We start from the raw sequence: 18,974 nt of genomic DNA on the forward strand, positions 1-18,974 counted from the left end.
ACACACCACAATGGCATGTTCTGTACAGGGAAAAGATTTCTGTTTATTCAAACATGATATACTGCCGTTTGTTGTGGTGAGGACCTGCCTTTTATTGCATTATTGAAACATCATCAAAGTCTGGAAACCCTAATGGCGCTCCAATGAAAACCCAATGCTTCAGTTGTTGAGAAACCCAAATCCAAAGCAGCTCTGTGGACTTGGCAGCCCACATGATAACAATACATTATGTGCTGAAAGCCCATTTGAAAGCAAAATGGAAAAGGCATCAATGCTTCTGGTGATGGAGAGAGAGAGAGAGAGAGAGAGAGAGAGAGAGAGAGAGAGAGAGAGAGAGAGAGAGAGAGAGAGAGAGGGCCCTGTTCTAATGATTTATTCAGTTCTAGAGGGAGGGAGGGGGTGTATCCAAAGCCAAATATTACCACAGATTGCAAATTTGTTTGATTTTTCACCAGTGTTCTGCCCGACTCTCCTCACAGGTGTTTGACACAAAGCCCTCTCAGGTAATTGTTCCCCCCTTTCCCTCCGGAACAATTAGGACTGGTGGCTTTGCCATGAGCGTGTGGTGCCACAGGCAAACGCCAAAAATAAACTACAGAGGGTACCCCAGGGTGTTCTCAGGGGAAGAGACCATGGGTTTTTACTTTTATATTCTTGTCGGTGCTCTGGTGAAGCAATCACCTCTCTCTTCCCTTTTGAAAAATCGAGAAGGAGGAAAAAGCGAGATTTTGCAAGATGTTAGCACTGCAAACCTACGCACAATTGCTTGGGAACAGCTACTGGTGAAATCGAGGGGCCTTCTGATTAAACATGCTAAGGATTGTACTATAAACTATTTGGAAGCAGCTGCTTCCAAGCAGTCAGAAAGCCTTTTTAAAATTAAAATACAGTCGTGCCTCGGATCCCAAAAGCCTTGCAAGTCGAACGTTTTGGCTCCCGAATGCCACAAACCTGGAAGTGACTGTTCCGGTTTGCGAACGTTCTTTGGAACCCAAACATCCGACACGACTTCCGCGGTTTCCGATTGGGTGCAGGAGCTTCCTGCAGCCAATTGGAAGCCGTGCCTTGATTTCCGAACGTTTTGGAAGTCGAACGGACTTCCGGAACGGATTCCATTCGGCTTCCGAGGTACCACTGTACTAATATTTCACTCCATTTATGGGAACAATTTTGTATTGGGTTGCTAACATGTAATACTGAATATACCTGAATATTCAGACAATAAGGACTACGTAGAACCAGAAGCGTACCTAGGGGTGAAACTGGCTCCTACCAGGGGTGCAGGCTGGGGGCACTCACACATGTATGACAATATATGTGTGGCATTGCACCACTGTTGTTGCGGTGAGATCAAACGCAGGAGAAGCTTCCCATCCTTCTCTCACTGCATTACAAAGGCGAGTGGTAAAGTGATTTGTTGTTGTTGTTGTTGTTGTTGTTGTTGTTGTTGTTGTTGCTGCTGCTGGGAGGTGATACAGCTCCTTGCCTAGGGTGCAAGCCTCTGCATAGGTACACCTCTGCACAGAACATAGCTTCCAAGTCTCCCGTTTTCCCCGGGAAACCCCCGTTTTTCCAGCTGTCCCCAGCCGGAAAAACAATTTTTTTTGTTCCCCCCCCCGGTTTATTCTGGCGCGGTGGCCATTTTGGAACTGGGCGGAGCATGCTCAGAAGCGACTTTTGATGCTGCTCTGCCCAGTTCCAAAATGGCTGCAGCGTGACTTCTGGTGCGGCGGCCATTTTGAAACAGGGCAGAGCAACATCAAAAGTCGCTTCTGAGCATGCGCCGCCCAGTTCCAAAATGGCGGCAGCACTACTTCCGGTCTGCTACTTCCGGTCCAGTCACTGCTATGGATGCATGGCTGTCTCCAGGCACTGCGGCCATCTGCAAGAGATTCCCACACCGGTGGGATTGATGTTGCCAGGCTTCAGGCATACCTGCCAAGTTGCTATCGGAGAAATAAGGGACCGGGCAGAAGTAGCAGACCGGAAGTAGCACTGCCGCCATTTTGGAACTGGGCGGAGCATGCTCAGAAGTGACTTTTGATGCTGCTTTGCCCAGTTCCAAAATGGCTGCCACGCCAGAAGTCGCACTGCAGCCATTTTGGAACTGGGCACAGCAGCATCAAAAGTCACTTCTCAGCATGTTCTGCCCAGTTCCAAAATGGCCGTCACGTTACTTCCGGTATGCTAATTTCGGTCTGGTCCCTTATTTTTCAGAGAGGAACTTGGCAGGTATGGCACAGAACCCACATAAAAGAGCAGCACATAAAAACATCGGCATTGGGAGTCACTGCAAAAGGACTGTCAGCACAGTTAGACGAGGAAGACAAAGCATGTGAGTTGAAGCAGAGAAAATCAGCAAAGAAATGGGAGAGGGTGTGGAACAGTGACAGGAGGAGAAAGAATGTCACTCATGAGAAGGAAGGAAGGGAGGGAGGGAGGGAGGAAGGAAAGAAAGAAAGAAGGAAAGAAGGAAATGGAAAATGCTATAAGGCAGAGAACAGGGTCATTATCTCCCCACCCTTTGTGGGCCAAGTCTGAAAGATGGACACACCTGCCCTCCTGCCAATCATATGATGTGACAATGATGTCAGGTGACATTCAGAAGCCCCTCCCAAGTGCTATCTTGCACAGCCCAAATTGTTGCCTTTTTATTATTAATATTATTTTTTCCCAAGTCAGTCTGCTCACTTTCTTAATTCCCCAGCCTCTTTCTATCCGCATTTCCTTTTTCTATTATTTGTTTTAACCGATGGTGATGATTTCCATCCCGAGTCCTTTGGCTGCAACCAGTGTTAGCCGTATTCAGCTTAGACCCACTGAAATTGTGCTGGAGGTGGCTCTCTTGGTTGATTCATTTCAATGAGGTTACTCTGAGTTAGAACTTAGATGGAGTCTTCCTCCTTCCATCCAAAGTCAGTCTCTTCTCTTCCTAATTTTTATTTTATTTTATTTTAAATTGATTATTTTCCCTTTTTAATATTCCTCCTGAGGCAAAATCCTCCAAGGGCCATCCTTCCCCGCCCCAAATATATTACATTTGCTCACCAATGCAATGGTGTTGCTAACTTCATTCATTCTATTTATGTGTATTGTCTCTATTGACATCACATGTATTCACTGCTGGTTTCATTGGATGCCTTCAGCATCACATGGCGAATGATAATTCATCACTGGCTGCCAAAGGCCTCACAGAAATAGTGCAGCCAGCCATGAACAGAAGTGAAGGTTGCTAATGAGTAGTCCTATTAATAGTGCACCCGGTAGCAGCAACAGGAAATAATCAATTAGATGCTTGACTAAAAAGCAGTGAAAATTACCCAAAGGCACTTGGGGAAGTCCAATGAAGGTAATTAATTACAGGAGATAAAAATGGACTTGTGGCCGGAGAGAATCACCAAGAATACTTCCAAAAAGTGAGAGGCATAGCCAGAGAATTCCAACAGAATTGTTGGGAGTCACTGGAGGTCGCCCAAAACCCCTTGGTGGGCCCTATATATAATCATGAAAGGGCAAAAGGAAGACTGTAAGGGAGTATCCTTATGATGGATACCATGGGTCATGGACTATGGGGGAACCACTCATGGTCCAATGTCAGGGACTGCGCTGAGGAGGAATGGTGGGAGCTGCCCCCTCCCCCTCCCCTGAATCTTCCCTGGAACCAGGAGGACAGTATAGATTTAGAACAGTGGTTTGCAGAGGGGCATAGTCCAGAAGGCAGAAGTTGGGAAATACTGGATGGGGGAACAGCTAGAAGAAGAAACACTGGAAGAGAGAGGGTTAACAGATTCACCGACTTTGGACAGCATCCCAACCTCTTCTCCAAGGACAAGGAGAGCTCAGAAAGCGTAGTGGCAACAAGCTCAGATAACAAGGCGCAGGAGTGACATAGATTAATAGGGACAGGGAAAACCATAATTGGGAGCACCACCATTATAGAGAGATGCATTCTTTTGTCTCTCGCTGTGTTTATTAAAGAAACTAACTGGCAATATGTCATTTTAATTTGATCTGCTTATTTACTACCATGGGGGAAGAAGCCGATTCCCCGAAGCCTGACATCCAATCCCTAAATTGATGGCCACTAAAGCAGGCATCCCCAAACTTTGGCCCTCCAGATGTTTTGGACTACCATTCCCATCTTCCCTGACCACTGGTCCTGCTAGCTAGGGATCATGGGAGTTGTAGGCCAAAACATCTGGAGGGCTGCAGTTTGGGTATGCCTTTTCTAAAGCAAGTAGGATGTGGATGAAAAATGGCGGCAAGCAAAACAGGTGTGCGCCTTTCATAAACCATCAAAAGGATTAGGCCTCACAGTCCTTTCCTTGCCCCTTCACAATTACAGTTTCAGTTCCTTTATTTTGGCCTAATATACAAGAATGGCAGAAGCTAATGCACCTTCTGCCGTGTTCAGCATTAGCTTAAATTGAAGATTCTGTCTCAGTGTTTAGAAAATTAGGTCCATTTGTCCCAGTAATCTCATAGCCCAGGGTTTGAAGTCTTTTGAAGGGCTCCAAGATGCATGATGAGGCCTACATGGGGTATGACTAATGGCCAACTATCTCTATAGTGGGTGTAAATGTAATATTACTCCCCGCTGCACTGGTGAGAGAATGCTGGACTTTGCCGGATACCCCAAGGGATGAATCTGGCATGGGGGAGGATGTCTACTCACAAGTAACCGGATAATCCCCCGGCTTTTGGCTCTGGGTTATTACAGCATCGTAAGACTGGCAAGCCTGAAAGCTGAAAGAGAGAGAGAGAGAGAGAGAGAGAGAGAGAGAGAGAGAGCTTGCAAAAAATAATAATATTTCATTCCACTACTGAGATTAAAGCAAAGCCAAGATTTCAGTACAACTGCCAGGCGAATCATAGCATGGCATAGTGCATTGTAAGGGGAGACACAGTGTAGTTCTTTGACACACTCCAAAACACTGCCTCACAGTTTCCAAGCTCCGTCGCAAAAGGACCCTGCAGGAGGGAAGATACATAAGGACCAGATGTACAAGCGTGATGAAGATGTGCTGTTCTGCGGGCTTCTTTCTGACACAGAGCTTGGCTCCTTCGAAACACACTGCAGGCTCATACCTTCGGCGCAACATCAAGTGGAAAGAGAAACCGTAGCCCAAACCAAGTGAGAAAGAGAAACCGTAGCCCAATATTGATTGGGACCTTTAATCCCCACACTGGATGTCATGTAATCCTGGATACCTTTCAAATGCAGGAGGCGAGGAACAGAGAGGTGCAGGGAGGATGGTTTCAATTTTCCTTCCCCTCCCTCTTCTCTCCCCCCCTTTTCCTTCTTCTTCTTCTTCTTCCTCTTGATTGCTCATGCATTCTTAAAAGTCGGGATAATATCTTGGCTCCGGCCCAGCCGCAGAGGAGATGTGTTCTCTGCTTGGCCCGCTGCCTGTTCACCCTCATGAAACCAAACACACGTATTGGGATGGAAACATAACAGGCCCCAGTGCCAAGGAATAGGTCATATGTACTGCAGCCCTATGGAGTGAAGATTTATGGCAGTGTAGAGAAAAATGTGGAGCAAACAGAACTGGGGAAACTGAACTCCCTGTCAATGTGCAATGTTTTGGAGAACACCGGATATAGTTTGGGGGGCAGGCAGGCAGGTGGGGGAAGATGCTTTGAATTGCCTACCATTCACAGAGCTACCTGTCAGAGAATCTTTGGAAGGAGCTCATCTTTTGGTATGGATACAGTGAAAGTATCCATACCATACCATACAGGTGGCGCTGTGGGTTAAACCACAGAGTCTAGGGCTTGCTGATCAGAAGGTCGGCGGTTTGAATCCCTGCAATGGGGTGAGCTCCTGTAGCTCGGTCCCAGCTCCTGCCTACCTAGCGGTTCAAAAGCACATCAAAGTGCAAGTAGATAAATAGGGACCGCTCCAGCGGGAAGGTAAACGACGTTTCCGTGCGCTGCTCTGGTTCACCAGAAGCAGCTTTGTCATGCTGGCCACATGACCCGGAAGCTGTCTGCAGACAAATGCCGGCTCCCTCGGCCTATAGAGCGAGATGAGCGCCACAACCCCAGAGTTGGACACGACTGGACCTGATGGTCAGGGGCCCCTTTACCTTTACAGTGAAAGCAGGCATGAGTTTTAGCCTTCAGGTAAAATTCTGCATGGTCTAGATTAGCACTGTTCCGATTGGCTTTCGCCTGTTGAGTTGACACAATGCTATGCCCCACTTCAGGCTTCTGCATATATGGGGATGGGTTTGCCCCATTCTTTCTGGGATGGACTAGACGCATGGGTCAACCAATGGCACCTCATGGCACCGGCTAGCCAATGAACAGGGGAGGGACAGACTACCTTAAAAAGCAGGTGCCCCTCTTACCAGCAGTGAGCTGTGAAGCCTCACTCTTAGAGCTGGACAGCACCAACTGAGTACAGTGGTATCTCTACTTACGAACAACTCTACTTATGAATGTTTCTACTTACGAATGGAGCTCCGTCCGCCATCTTGGATGCGGTTTAGATAGGATTTTTTCTACTTACGAATTTTTAGATAGGGTTGCTTCGACTTACAATTTTTTTCTCCCAATGCATTCCTATGGGATTCGACGTACAATTTTTTCCGACTTACGAATGTGCGTTCGGAACGCATTAAATTCGTCAGTAGAGGTACCACTGTATTAGTAAGATTTTGAGGGTGCGGGTTGCCTAGATGGCTAGAGGCAATACCTTTCTTCACCTACACACTGCTGGTATTTCTCAGAGAGAGATAAATATACTGTACATGTTGAAATATGCAGGTTTGGGTAGGGCCTGCCTGAACAAAAGAGTTTTTAGCAGGCAGTGGAAACAATACAGCAAGTTTCCTGCCTTTGTGTCAATGGACAAGAAGTTCCAATGTGTAGGTTCCATCACACTAAAGAATGGATTTTTCAGGTATAGCTATGGGGGCAGAGGGGAACCTGATGATTATCTCATCTGGCCTCTGAAGCTTAGGTCCCCCTCCTATGCTCTAATAGTTGTGGGGGGGGGAGAGAGAAAATTGCCAGAAAATAATTCTCTGAGAAATCTTAGCTCATCTAATGCTCTATTGTTAGTTCATACTTGTGGATAAGGGCTAAGAGAGGAAGTGAGGATATTCAAATATATAAAAGGATGTCATATAGAAAAGGGTGAAAGGTTGTTTTCTGCTGCTCCAGAGAAGTGGACCATAGCTGCCAAGTTCTCCCTTTTTTAAAGGGAAATTCCCTTATGCTGAATAGGCTTCCTCGCGAGAAAAGGGAAAACTTGGCAGCAATGAAGTGGACACGGAGCAATGGATTCAAACTACAAGAAAGAAGATTCCACCTAAACATTAGGAAGGACTTCCTGACAGTAAGAGCTGTTCAACAGTGGAATTTGCTGCCAAGGAGTGTGGTGGAGTCTCCTTCTTTGGAGATCTTTAAGCAGAGGCTTGACAGGCATATGATGGTGTTTCCTGCTTGGCAGGGGGTTGGACTGGATGGCCCTTGTGGTCTCTTCCAACTCTATGATTCTATGATTCATTGCTGGGGAACTGGGGATGGGTGAGTGAAATTCCCTAATAATTCAGGAAGAGCTTGGCAAAGAAAGTTTTCAAGAAATTGTTTCCTGAGAAATTTCAGCTGAGCTCGCTCATCCTAGACTCAACTGTGGGAACAAAATGACAACACAAATGGTTCTTGTGGCTATAGTAATAGTAGATAGAAAGCCTCACTTAATAAACCGTTTATCCCCCTTTCTCAGCATTCCCTTTAGCTAGAGATTTTTCTCTTTCTGAAGCAACCCTGAGGTTCAGATATCGAAAACCCAGCCTGAAAACAGTGGGAAATACAGCTCAGTTGTTCTCACACCAACTTTGGCATTTCCTTTTGTCTTTTCACCCCACTTAACACTTCATTTCTAAACAGATGCACTTACAGTTGTTTTTCATTAGTACAAAATAAGAGAGAAGGATGCATTTGGGATCTGTCCAGAATTCTACTATTGTTTCTTCCACTATGGATCTAAAGGGATTCTTGGTTTTCATTTCCCACCTCTGTTTCATTTTTTCCCCATTCTGTGTATATTGAGGAAGGACCATGGCTTCATGCTTCTTCTACAGGTGGTTCCAGATTCAATCTTTGCTTTAAAGGAATGAATCTCCAAGCTGAAAGGATCTCAGGTAGCAGAGCTGGGAAATTCCCATTTGCCAGAGATGCCAGAGGGATGCTGATAGTCAAAGTAGACAACCCTGGACTATAAGAAACAATGTTTGATTCAGACAGACAGCTTGTGGTGTTCAAGGGGAAGCATACCTGCCAAGTTCCAGCCCGAGAAATAAGGGAAGTAGCAGACCGGAAGTAGCGCTGCCGCCATTTTGGAACTGGGCGGAGCATGCTCAGAAGTGACTTTTGATGCTGCTGTGCCCAGTTCCAAAATGGCCGCCGCACCAGAAGTCGCGCTGCAGCCATTTTGGAACTGGGCAGAGCAGCATCAAAAGTCGCTTCTGAGCATGCTCCGCCCAGTTCCAAAATGGCTGCCGCACCAGAATAAACCGGGGGAAAACAAAAAAAAATCTGTTTTTTTTCGGCTGGGAACAGCCAGAAAAACGGGGGTTTCCCGGGGAATACGGGAGACTTGGCAGCTATGAGGGGAAGCCAAAGCCATTGGATCAACAGATGCGATGGAGACATTGATGGGAGACTCTCATTGATGATGACTGATATTGCTGGGTGTTGAAGATGGGGATGATGCTACAGTGAAAAGCTGCACCCTGAACTTCCTATTTTAAAATGTGTTGACCTGAGGCTTCCAGTTCAGCGCCAGCGCCGATCGGCGGGGTCTCGTCTCGTCTCCGAGACGGCCCGTCCCTGCTAGGAGTGGGGAGGGCAGCGAGAGCGACGCTGCGCCCCTTAGAACCCCGGGAAGGGCGTCCCGGGGGCAAATTTTGCTCGGCAGAGCCCCAATCCGGACTCCCCAACTCTCCGGCTAGCTCTAATAAGAGCTCCGGAGCAAGGAGGGTAGAAGTCGCGGGGGCCATTTTGAGCGGCAACGTTATCCTGGCGGGGAGAAGCTTTAAGCCGAAGGCGGAGAGCGCTGGATTCTTCTGAAAATAAAACGATTGGAAATAAGACTGTAAGTAACCTCACGATTTGGATTATAAAACAATTTGGATCTGGGAGAGAGGGGAGAAAAGAGGAAGCCACCCCCCCCCACGGCAACAAAAGAGACAGTAAATAGAAACCCGAAGCCGTAAATAGAAGATTTCAATTTAAAAGGATCCCTCAAAGGCATCAAAGAGAATCTCCCCTAAATGCAGGGTAAAAGGGGAGAGAGACTGTGGTCGTGAGTGCCCTGCAGTAAGAGGTAAAGACTAAGAAAAACCTTTCTTTTCCTCGGGAGCCGGCAGCCCAGACAACCCAGTGAGTTGATCAGGATTTATAAGTCAAATTTTATTTCAATTTTTATTTCTGGACTTTGTGGAAATTTTTTTTGGTTTAAATGCTTGTGAAATGTGAGTTCGAACTTTATTTTTAATAAGACTTGAAGAATGCAGCCAGCTTGTTAAAATGGAGTCGAGAAAATAAACTGTGATCATATTCCACCCCATGTGACAAGTTTTGACCTTGGCAGGATTGAACTATGTCAACAAAAAGGTATTCGCCTGAGTTCCAGCGGACTGTTTTGACCTTAATGTGGGAAGCAAGAATAGAACTATGTCAAGAGGAGATACAACGGCAAGAGTTACAGCAACAATTTCAGATGGTGATGGCAGAATATGATTTCTTAGAAGATGGAGCTTGTGAAACTGAAGAAGACGAATGTGAGAATGACAATGATGGTGACTGCGATTTGGAAGGAAAAGATGAAGATGAGGACTGTGATAATTTAACACAAAATGAAGCCCACCACGAAAAAAATGATGACTTTACTCTACAAAAAGTTGGATGGAGTGCCTTTCCTTCGAGGGGGGCACGATTGGTATTACTGGAATTTCAGAATGCCCACAGGGAAGAGGGAAAAAATATGCAGAGAAGAGAAGAAACTCAGGGGTCTTGTATGGAGGCCTGGATGGCAAAAGGTTGTAAACAGGGGGTGGGGTGAAGGGAAAGTGAAGTTGTGATTATAAGGATGGATTAACAGGATTATAATTGGTCTGCTGACTATGGAATTTGCTGGATTGGGGGGGTGGAGCCGGTAATCGGGGATGTAAGGTTAAATTGGGAATAGTTATAGTTTTAAAAGTGAATTGATTTTGGAAAAATGTGAAAATATGGAGGCTTATAGAGGGGGTAAAAATTAGGCACGGGAAGAAAAAATGGGAGTTTGATTTTTTCAGTGATTTGGACATTAGGTGAAAATGATAATAATCAATTTATAAGTAATATAAGGTATAAAGGTGTATTTTTATAAAATAAGAAACTGTTGAAGATGATAAAAAAGGGATGAAAACCGGGGAAGGGGGGAGAAGCCCACAAAATATGGTTTAATAATTATGAATGAAAGAAAGATTTCTTCTGTTTTGTATTGTCTTTTTCTCTTTTTTGTTATTTTTTTTCTTCTCTTTTTTCTCTTTTTTCTATTTTTACTCTTTTTTTTTTTGGTATGATAATAGATGGTTGGATGGATGACCTCCTGTGTACTGCCCTGGTTTACTGGAGCTCCCTGGTGGCAGGGGGGGGCTTTGGGGACAGGGGAGGGGGAGGAGGACAGAAATCCAAGCATAAAATGGACCATCTCTGGCTGTTCACTTACATGGGATACTTCTGTGGCAGGGGAGGACCCATGGAGGGGGGTGGGAAGGAGGTGGAAAAGGTGTTTATGTATGTACCGTTTTTTGTAATTTGTAAAATTAATAAAAATTATGTTTTAAAAAAAATAAAATAAAATGTGTTGACCTGGTCTAGTAATCCCAAAAAAACTGATGAAGTTTATTACAGTTTCAGCAAGGCAAGCACTTAATTTATGGAGTCATTGGGACCACAGACCACAGAAGCCTGAGTGGATTTTCATTTCCCAATAAATCAACAAGGAAAGCCTGAAAAAGTTGTCGGGAACCTATTCAGAAATTCCAGGTTTCCCAAACATGGTGTAGTGCAATAGACCTTCATCAAAGTCACTGTCACTCTAACTGAGAATTGGGAGGAAAACCTGACCATGTTTGCTTCTGGTTTGGGAAGGTTCACTTTTGTTTTTTGTGTGTGGCGGTGGTGGCATGAGTCAATTTGTGCTTTTTGAGGCTGCAGAAAGCTGCCTTTCCTTTTCATACAGCTGGCTTCCTCTTTGCATGGAGACTAGATAATTTGCAGGCATCATCACCACTGAACGGGGCTAAAGTTAGTACAGAAGGAATCGGAAATGTTGCTGATGCTGCAGTCTGGACGCAGCTAGTGCTTAAGACAAAGAAACAGAATAAAAAAAACTTGAGTGATTTTGAAACTCCTGTTTGATTCTGCTGTCACGGAACTCCATACATAGTTTGATATGCAGGACACACTTCCAGACCATAGCTGTCAAGTTTTCCCTTTTCTCGTGAGGAAGCCTGTTCAGCATAAGGGAATTTCCCTTAAAAAAAAGAAAAGGGAGAACTTGACAGCTATGTTCCAGACTGTCACTATTTTGGGGTGGGATTCAATCAAATTCAGTTTGCACAATGAAAGCTGACTTTGAGCTCTTGCACAACAAGCCCGCTTCCTCAAAAGATCAGACTTATTGGGATAAGGAAACTGACAATACGAGGGGGTAGGATAGCAGTTGCTTGACACAGTGTCACCTAATCTCCCTGCAGAAAAATGAATGCTCCAGAAAAAAGTCATCGGGAAGTGGCCACTATCTGGGCTGAATAGTTTGAGCCTGGCTGTGTTTTTAAATAAGCAAAACAACAACAACAGCAATTTAATGATAATTCATTATTTATACTCTGCCCATCTGGCTGGGTTTCCCCAGCCACGCTGGGCGGCTCCCAATCGAATATTAAAAACACAATATAGCATTAAACATTAAAAACTTCCTTCAGATGTCTTCTAAAAGTCAGATAGTTGTCTATTCCTTTGACATCTGAAGGAAGGGCATTCTACAGGGCAGGCGCTATAACCAAGAAGGCCCTCTGCCTGGTTCCCTGTAACCTCACTTCTTGCAGGGAGGGAACCGCCAGAAGGCCCTTGCACTAGATCTCAGAGTCCGGGCAGAACGATGAGGGCGGAGACGCTCCTTCAGGTATACTGGGCCGAGGCCGTTTAGGGCTTTAAAGGTCAGCACCAACACTTCGAATTGTGCTCGGAAACGTACGGGAGCCAATGTAGGTCTTTCAAGACCAGTGTTATCTGATCACAGTGGCCGCTCCCAGTCACCAGTCCAGCTGCCACATTCTGGATTAGTTGTAGTTTCCGGGTCACCTTCAAAGGTAGCCCCACATAGAGCGCATTGCAGTAGTCCAAGCAGGAGATAACTAGAGCATGCACCACTCTGGCGAGACAGTCTGCAGGCAGGTAGGGTCTCAGCCTTCATACCAGATGGAGCTGATAGACAGCTGCCCTGGACACAGAATTGACCTGCGCCTCCATGGATAGCTGTGAGTCCAAAATGACTCCCAGGCTGCGCACCTGGTCCTTCAGGGGCACAGTTACTCCATTCAGGACCAGGGAGTCCTCCACACCTGCCCACCCCCGTCCCCCAAAAAACAGTACTTCTGTCTTGTCAGGATTGAACCTCAATCTGTTAGCCGCCATCCATCCTCCAACCGCCTCCAGGCACTCACACAGGACCTTCACTGCCTTCACTGGTTCTGATTTGAAAGAGAGGCAGATCTGGAGACGGCAATGTAAGCTTCATCTCTTCACTTTCTTACACTCTTCACTTTTTTAATCTTTCACTTCCATGCTGCTGCATATTTATTTATTTCCCAGTTTACATTTAAAGCCCACCCTGTGCCGCTCAGGGTGATTTACATTTAAAAGGGCAATTTCCAAAACAACAGCAACAACAACCCTCCAACAAAATATGTATATACTGGCAACTCTGTACTAAAATGGGTATCTGGCTAGTCCTCTCCCTTTGCAGATGATTTTAGCACAGATAAATCTTAACAAGACGACGACTACTTGGCGCACCCCTTGGACAAATTGTGAATCGCTTCATGTGCCACCTGCTGAGAGAAAGCTAGGAAGGGAGTGATTTGTGTTTCCCAGTGCCGATGGGTTTGGGAAGACCGTGGGTCATAAACAGCCCCACCTATTCCAGAAATAGCTTCAGTCACAAACTGCGACAAATAACCAAGGTCACAGGTCCAGACGCTGGAATGCTTGTGATCATCTGAAGATGCTCAGAATGTCTTCTGCTACGCCCATGGCCACGCCAAACATTTTTTTTAAAATAATATTTTATTGCTTTTCAATTTTTTGACATTTAAACATATTCTTATTATTCACTCTATATATTGCTCACACGAGCCCTTCGACTTCCCTCCCTCCCACTTCCTGGTTTTCTAATTTTCTTCTTTATATCCTAGCATTTATAAAATCTTCCCCTTTACATTTTTTCTTTCCGCATCTCTTAATTTTTAAATAAAAGTAAAAGGCAAATCATTGCCATTACATGTCTTCTTACAACCCTGCAAGTGTTGTTAGTTGATTACAATGTTCTTTCAAATATAGTATAAGTTTACTCCAGTCCTTTTGGAAAGCTTGATCCTGTTGGTTTCGGATTTTCCCGGTCAGGTTTGCCAATTGCGCATAGTCCATCATTTTCGTCTGCCACTCTTCTTACTTTGATATCTCTTGCTGTTTCTATTTGTGGGCTAAAAGAGTCTTTGCTGCAGTAGTTGTGTACATAAACAGTTTTTTTTATCTCCCTTTGGTATCTCTTCCCCAACTAACTGCAGCAAGAAAGCATCCGGTTTTTTTAAACAAAGGTATTCTTTGTTGGCGAAAGCTGTACTGGGATGCAATCTCAAAAATGACAGAATGATCTCGATACGAATCCAAGGCAGACCTTTTAACATCACAGTAATCCAAGTTTATGCACCAACTACCAGTGCTGAAGAAAGTGAAATTGACCAGTTCTATGAAGACTTACAACACCTTCTAAAAATGACACCAAAAAAGGATGTTTTTCTTATTTTAGGGGATTGGAATGCTAAAGTAGGGAATCAAGAAGCTCACTGGAAGGACAGATCGTGAAGTTGAGGCTCCAATACTTTGGCCACCTCATGAGAAGAGAAGACTCCCTGGAAAAGACCCTGATGTTGGGAAAGATGGAGGGCACAAGGAGAAGGGGACGACAGAGGACGAGATGGTTGGACAGTGTTCTCGAAGCTACGGACATGAGTCTGACCAAACTGTGGGAGGCAGTGGAAGACAGGAGTGCCTGGCGTGCTCTGATCCATGGGGTCATGAAGAGTCGGACACGACTAAACGACAACAACATTCTTGTACATTTTCTTTAATTCATTATATATCATTTCCCAATATGCCTTTACCTTATCACAGGTCCACCACCTGTGATAAAAACTCCCTTCTTTTTCTTTACATTTCCAACATTCCTTGTTTCTTGTCCTATACATTTTGTCAAATACCAGGCCACGCCAAGCATTTAATGCTACTTTAATGCACATTTAAACCCCCCAAAGAGTTTTGTGAACTGTAGTTTGCTAAGGGTGCTGGGGATTGTACCCCTGTGGAGGGCAGCCTACAGTTCCCAGGGTTCCTTAGAAAAAGCCCTGCACTCTAAATGCACATTAGATGTGCAGTGTGAATATGACCTAGATGGCATTTTGCAAAGAAGCAACCTAGGACAGCACGATCTGCCCCTAAAGTTGCCAGCTCCAGGGATGAAAAAGGGTGTGGTTAAGCACCATACATGGGCCATTTGGGTTGGGGCACAGGTCCACTCACTGTTGCCATAGCAGAGACCCAGTCATCAGCGACATAGCAGATGCTTCTGTGCAAGGTTCATATTTTTGTTTTAAGGCAAACATGTGACACTGTGCTGACTAATACCCCTCCCCACCCTCTGACTATACATAAGGGTCTGGTGACTCTGTTTCTGTGTTTCTGAAGAACTGTGCATGCACATGAAAGCTCATACCTATGACAAACTTAGTTGGTCTCTAAGGTGCTACTGGAAGGAATTTTTTAATTTTTTTGTTTGTGCTGACTCAAGCTTGCCTTCCGTGTCCCTGATCCAGAGCACTTTCACGATGGATTTTAAAAAATGAAAAGTGATGTGAAAAGGTGGAATACTGAATTTAAGGCCGGAAAAATGAGAAAACCCCACAGCCTGTCTGCCCTTCAGCTAATAGCACTGGGTTCAACCTGCCTGGAGATTAAAATCAAAACAGCAACTGGAACTGAACTGAAGCCTAAAATAACAGCACTTTTGTAATTCACACACCAAGCCAAGCGTTTTAAACTCCATGGCAATGGATAACTAGGGGACCTTACTCTGCACTTTTAAAACCTTTCCAGCACTGATTTACAGTGGTGCCTCGACTTACGAATTTAATCCGTTCCGAAGGCACCTTTGTAGGTCGAAAAATTCGTAAATCAAAAAGCGCCATTGGAAACGTGATTTCCCATAGGAATGCATTGGAAAAGGAAAAATTCGTAAGTCGAAGCAGCCCCATCTAAAAATTTGTACGTAAAAAAAAACCCCTATCTAAAACTGCCGCGGTTTCCGTTCGGATGTCGAGAAATTCATAAGCGTGCGGCCATTTGCCCCACTCGTAAGTCGAGAAATTCGGTTGTTGAGTCGTTCGTAAGTCGAGGTACCACTGTATTTAAATGCTCAAAGTATACTGCAAAGACCATGGGCCCATAAGAGAAGTCGACCTGTAGAATTCGCTAGGGCTGCCCATCCCGGCAAGACTTAAATACATAAAGCCTTTTGCATTCAAGTCTGACTTCAAGCTTTTGTGTTAGGAAAGCCCAGAGAAAGGCAAGTTTACCAGAAACATGCAGGAGCGCTTGGACAATTAGATGTGAGATTATGCAGCTCTCTAATCATATGCAGGGAAGGATTCTAACTGATTTGGGTGGTAGAATGGAAGAGGGAATGCAATGGAGTACATTAATTAGAGGCCATGGCTGGCTGGCTGGCTGGAGCCCTGAAGAGGAGCAATCCATATTGCAGGCGTTTCGTTGCAATTCTTGTGCATGGATATTCCTCGCAGAGGCTGCTGGTGAGATACCCACTGGCTCTGAGCATTTGCTGTGAGTCAGAGGAAGGTGACTGAATGTTGTCCCTGTTCATGGCATGTTTTTGGAAAGAAGTCTTGGAAGAACTGAGGCTACTTTCCCCAAAGCTTCCAACATTCTGTAGACTTAGAATAAGTTCAGTGATTTTCCAGCCGTGTGTCTTCCTTTGACTCCGTCCGTCACATCTCCAAACGCAACTCAGCGCGGTGTGATTTACTCTCCTTGCCTGCAGCGACCTGGCCAGCCTCCAGAAATTTCAGCTCAGCCTCTTCTCTCCCAGGGCCTGCCTCCACCCCCTCGAGAGGCTTGATTTCCCCAGCTTCTAGTCGAGCTACTCGAGCTGGATCTGGGCCTAAGAACAATTATACTAAACATGGCAGCATCACTTCCAGAAAACAAACCCGACTCCAGGGAACGGGCTTGTAATTATAGCCACGGCTTGGATGGGGAGGGTAGTAGCGTAACTTCGTTTGGGCAACAGGCCATCATAACCATTTATGTCTTGTTTCCGACTAGACTCTGTTTTTTCAAGTCCTCTTGTTTCGTTACGATTGACGTTACTCACCTGCTAGGCATATGCAAGGCTGGAGTAAAAAAAACCGGTGCTGTATCTGTCTCCTCTCCCTCCCTCCCCATTCTCACTCACTGCATACATACACACAAACATACTTATGGTCAATTATTGCAAAAGTGCAATTGCACTGGAATAACTAAGAACCCTACCAAATGCTGCATGAATGTAAACTTGAAACACAATCTGCATTTCTTTCGTTGATCTTACTGTATCCATCAAATGTAAGGTCTTGTTAATTCTTTTGATCCATGGCTGTCTTTAAACGATTAAGAAAAAGAAATCCTGGAATGCTGAGGACTATTTATTATTCCAAACAAATTAAATATGTCAGGTTTCAGAAGTTTCTTGACACACTGGCTTACGACATAAAATCCAATTATTATTATTATTATTATTATTTTCAGAGCTCGCAGGCTTACTCTTCATTGAGTTGCGTTTTGTCTATAACATAATCAACAGCAATGCACAAGGGGTCCTTTCCAAGCCACAAAAGGAGCCATCTGGGAATAGCTAAACCCCTCTCTGCTTGAAAGCTATGGTTTTAATTGCAGAATCGAAGCCTGCATGGATCCTGGATTCTAGCTAGAGATGTTGTGAGCTATCGATGCTTAAAAAGAATCGGACACTTTTTTCCATCTATAAAGTGTCCTACTCCTGGGATGATTTTTCACCTGTCTTGAGCAACATCTTATGGAGGTTTATAGGACATCTTTTCATACTATGTTGCGGATATTGAATATTGGTGCAGTTCGAAGCAACTGTATGCATAAGAACTGACTCCTTTGACAATGAAACATTGCCCAGCCCCATAGAAATATTAAATAGGGAACCGATACGGAAGTGCTGGGAAGTTTATTGTGTTTTATGTTCTTTTTATTGTTTTTTCCTGTTTTCTTAGATTTTTTTTCTTTTTCTTTTTTTAAAATTGAATTTATTGAAGATTTTCCAACACACACATACAAAAATACAAAACACACAAATACACACACATACACATTACAAAAATACAAAATACAAAAACAAAAATGCAAAAAACAGAAAATATCAAAAACAAAGTCTCTAACTTAAATCTTAATCATCACCCTTTGGACTCCCTCAACCTCCCCCACCTTGGGTCCCTATTACAATATTGTTTAGACAGTATTCATTGTATTTTTACTAATCTTACACATTATTCTCTCAATTCTTTGTTCTTATTTTCAAGCCGTCTTTCATATATTATTGCAATCACCTTTATCTAATATTTCAAATCAAATATTTCTAATTCCCTTTCTCCTTTCTATAACTATTTCCCTTTTGCCTATAATTTTTATTAACAACGAATCATCATTCTAATGTTAACTCTTAAATCAGATATTATTTCAAACCATTAAAACATTGCTTCCCCTCTTCCCCCAAATCCAGATTTTCCAGAAGCTTGCAGCGAAGTCCATATGACATACCAATATAAGGCCATTCCATATCACCCATCTCTATCAACATTTACATTCTATTCTTTTTCTTTCCTTTTTGTATTATAAGTTTGTTTAATTTTGCATAATTTGGATTTTTTTGGGTGTATTTTGTGATATGTTGATTTATGTTGATTTTATGTTTAATAATAAATTAAGATATTTTTAAACTTAAAAAAAGAAAAGAAATATTATTCCAACTTTTACTGGCAGAACTTTCTTCAAAACAGAATTGAAACATTCAAAATATCCATACTATATTTTGTGCCTTCCAGCACAGGCTCAGCATCGTACAAAATATGAAATAATCCAAACAGACCTATAAGCAAAGGCCTGCTTTTTATCCCCTTTGCGACAACCATTTACTTGCATTGTTCTCCCTGTGTTATTCAGAGAGTTTGGGAGGCAAAAACCCAAAGGCAGCGCCAGGGGTCTGCAACCTTTTTCAGCAGGGGGCCGGTCCACTGTCCCTCAGACCTTGTGGGGGGCTGGACTATATTTTGAAGGAAAACATGAACAAATTCCTATGCCCCACAAATAACCCAGAGATGTATTTTAAATAAAAGCACACATTCTACTCATGTAAAACACCAGGCAGGCCCAACAAATAACCCAGAGATGTATTTTAAATAAAAGGACACATTCTACTCATGTAAAAACACGCTGATTCCCGGGCCGTCCGCGGGCCGGATTGAGAAGGCGATTGGGCCAGATCTGGCCCCCGGGCCTTAGTTTGCCTACCCATGGGCAACACCTTTTAAAAAAAAATGGAGATTGCAACC

Source organism: Zootoca vivipara, chromosome 3 (assembly GCF_963506605.1).
Source record: "Zootoca vivipara chromosome 3, rZooViv1.1, whole genome shotgun sequence".
NCBI classification, from domain to species: domain Eukaryota; kingdom Metazoa; phylum Chordata; class Lepidosauria; order Squamata; family Lacertidae; genus Zootoca; species Zootoca vivipara.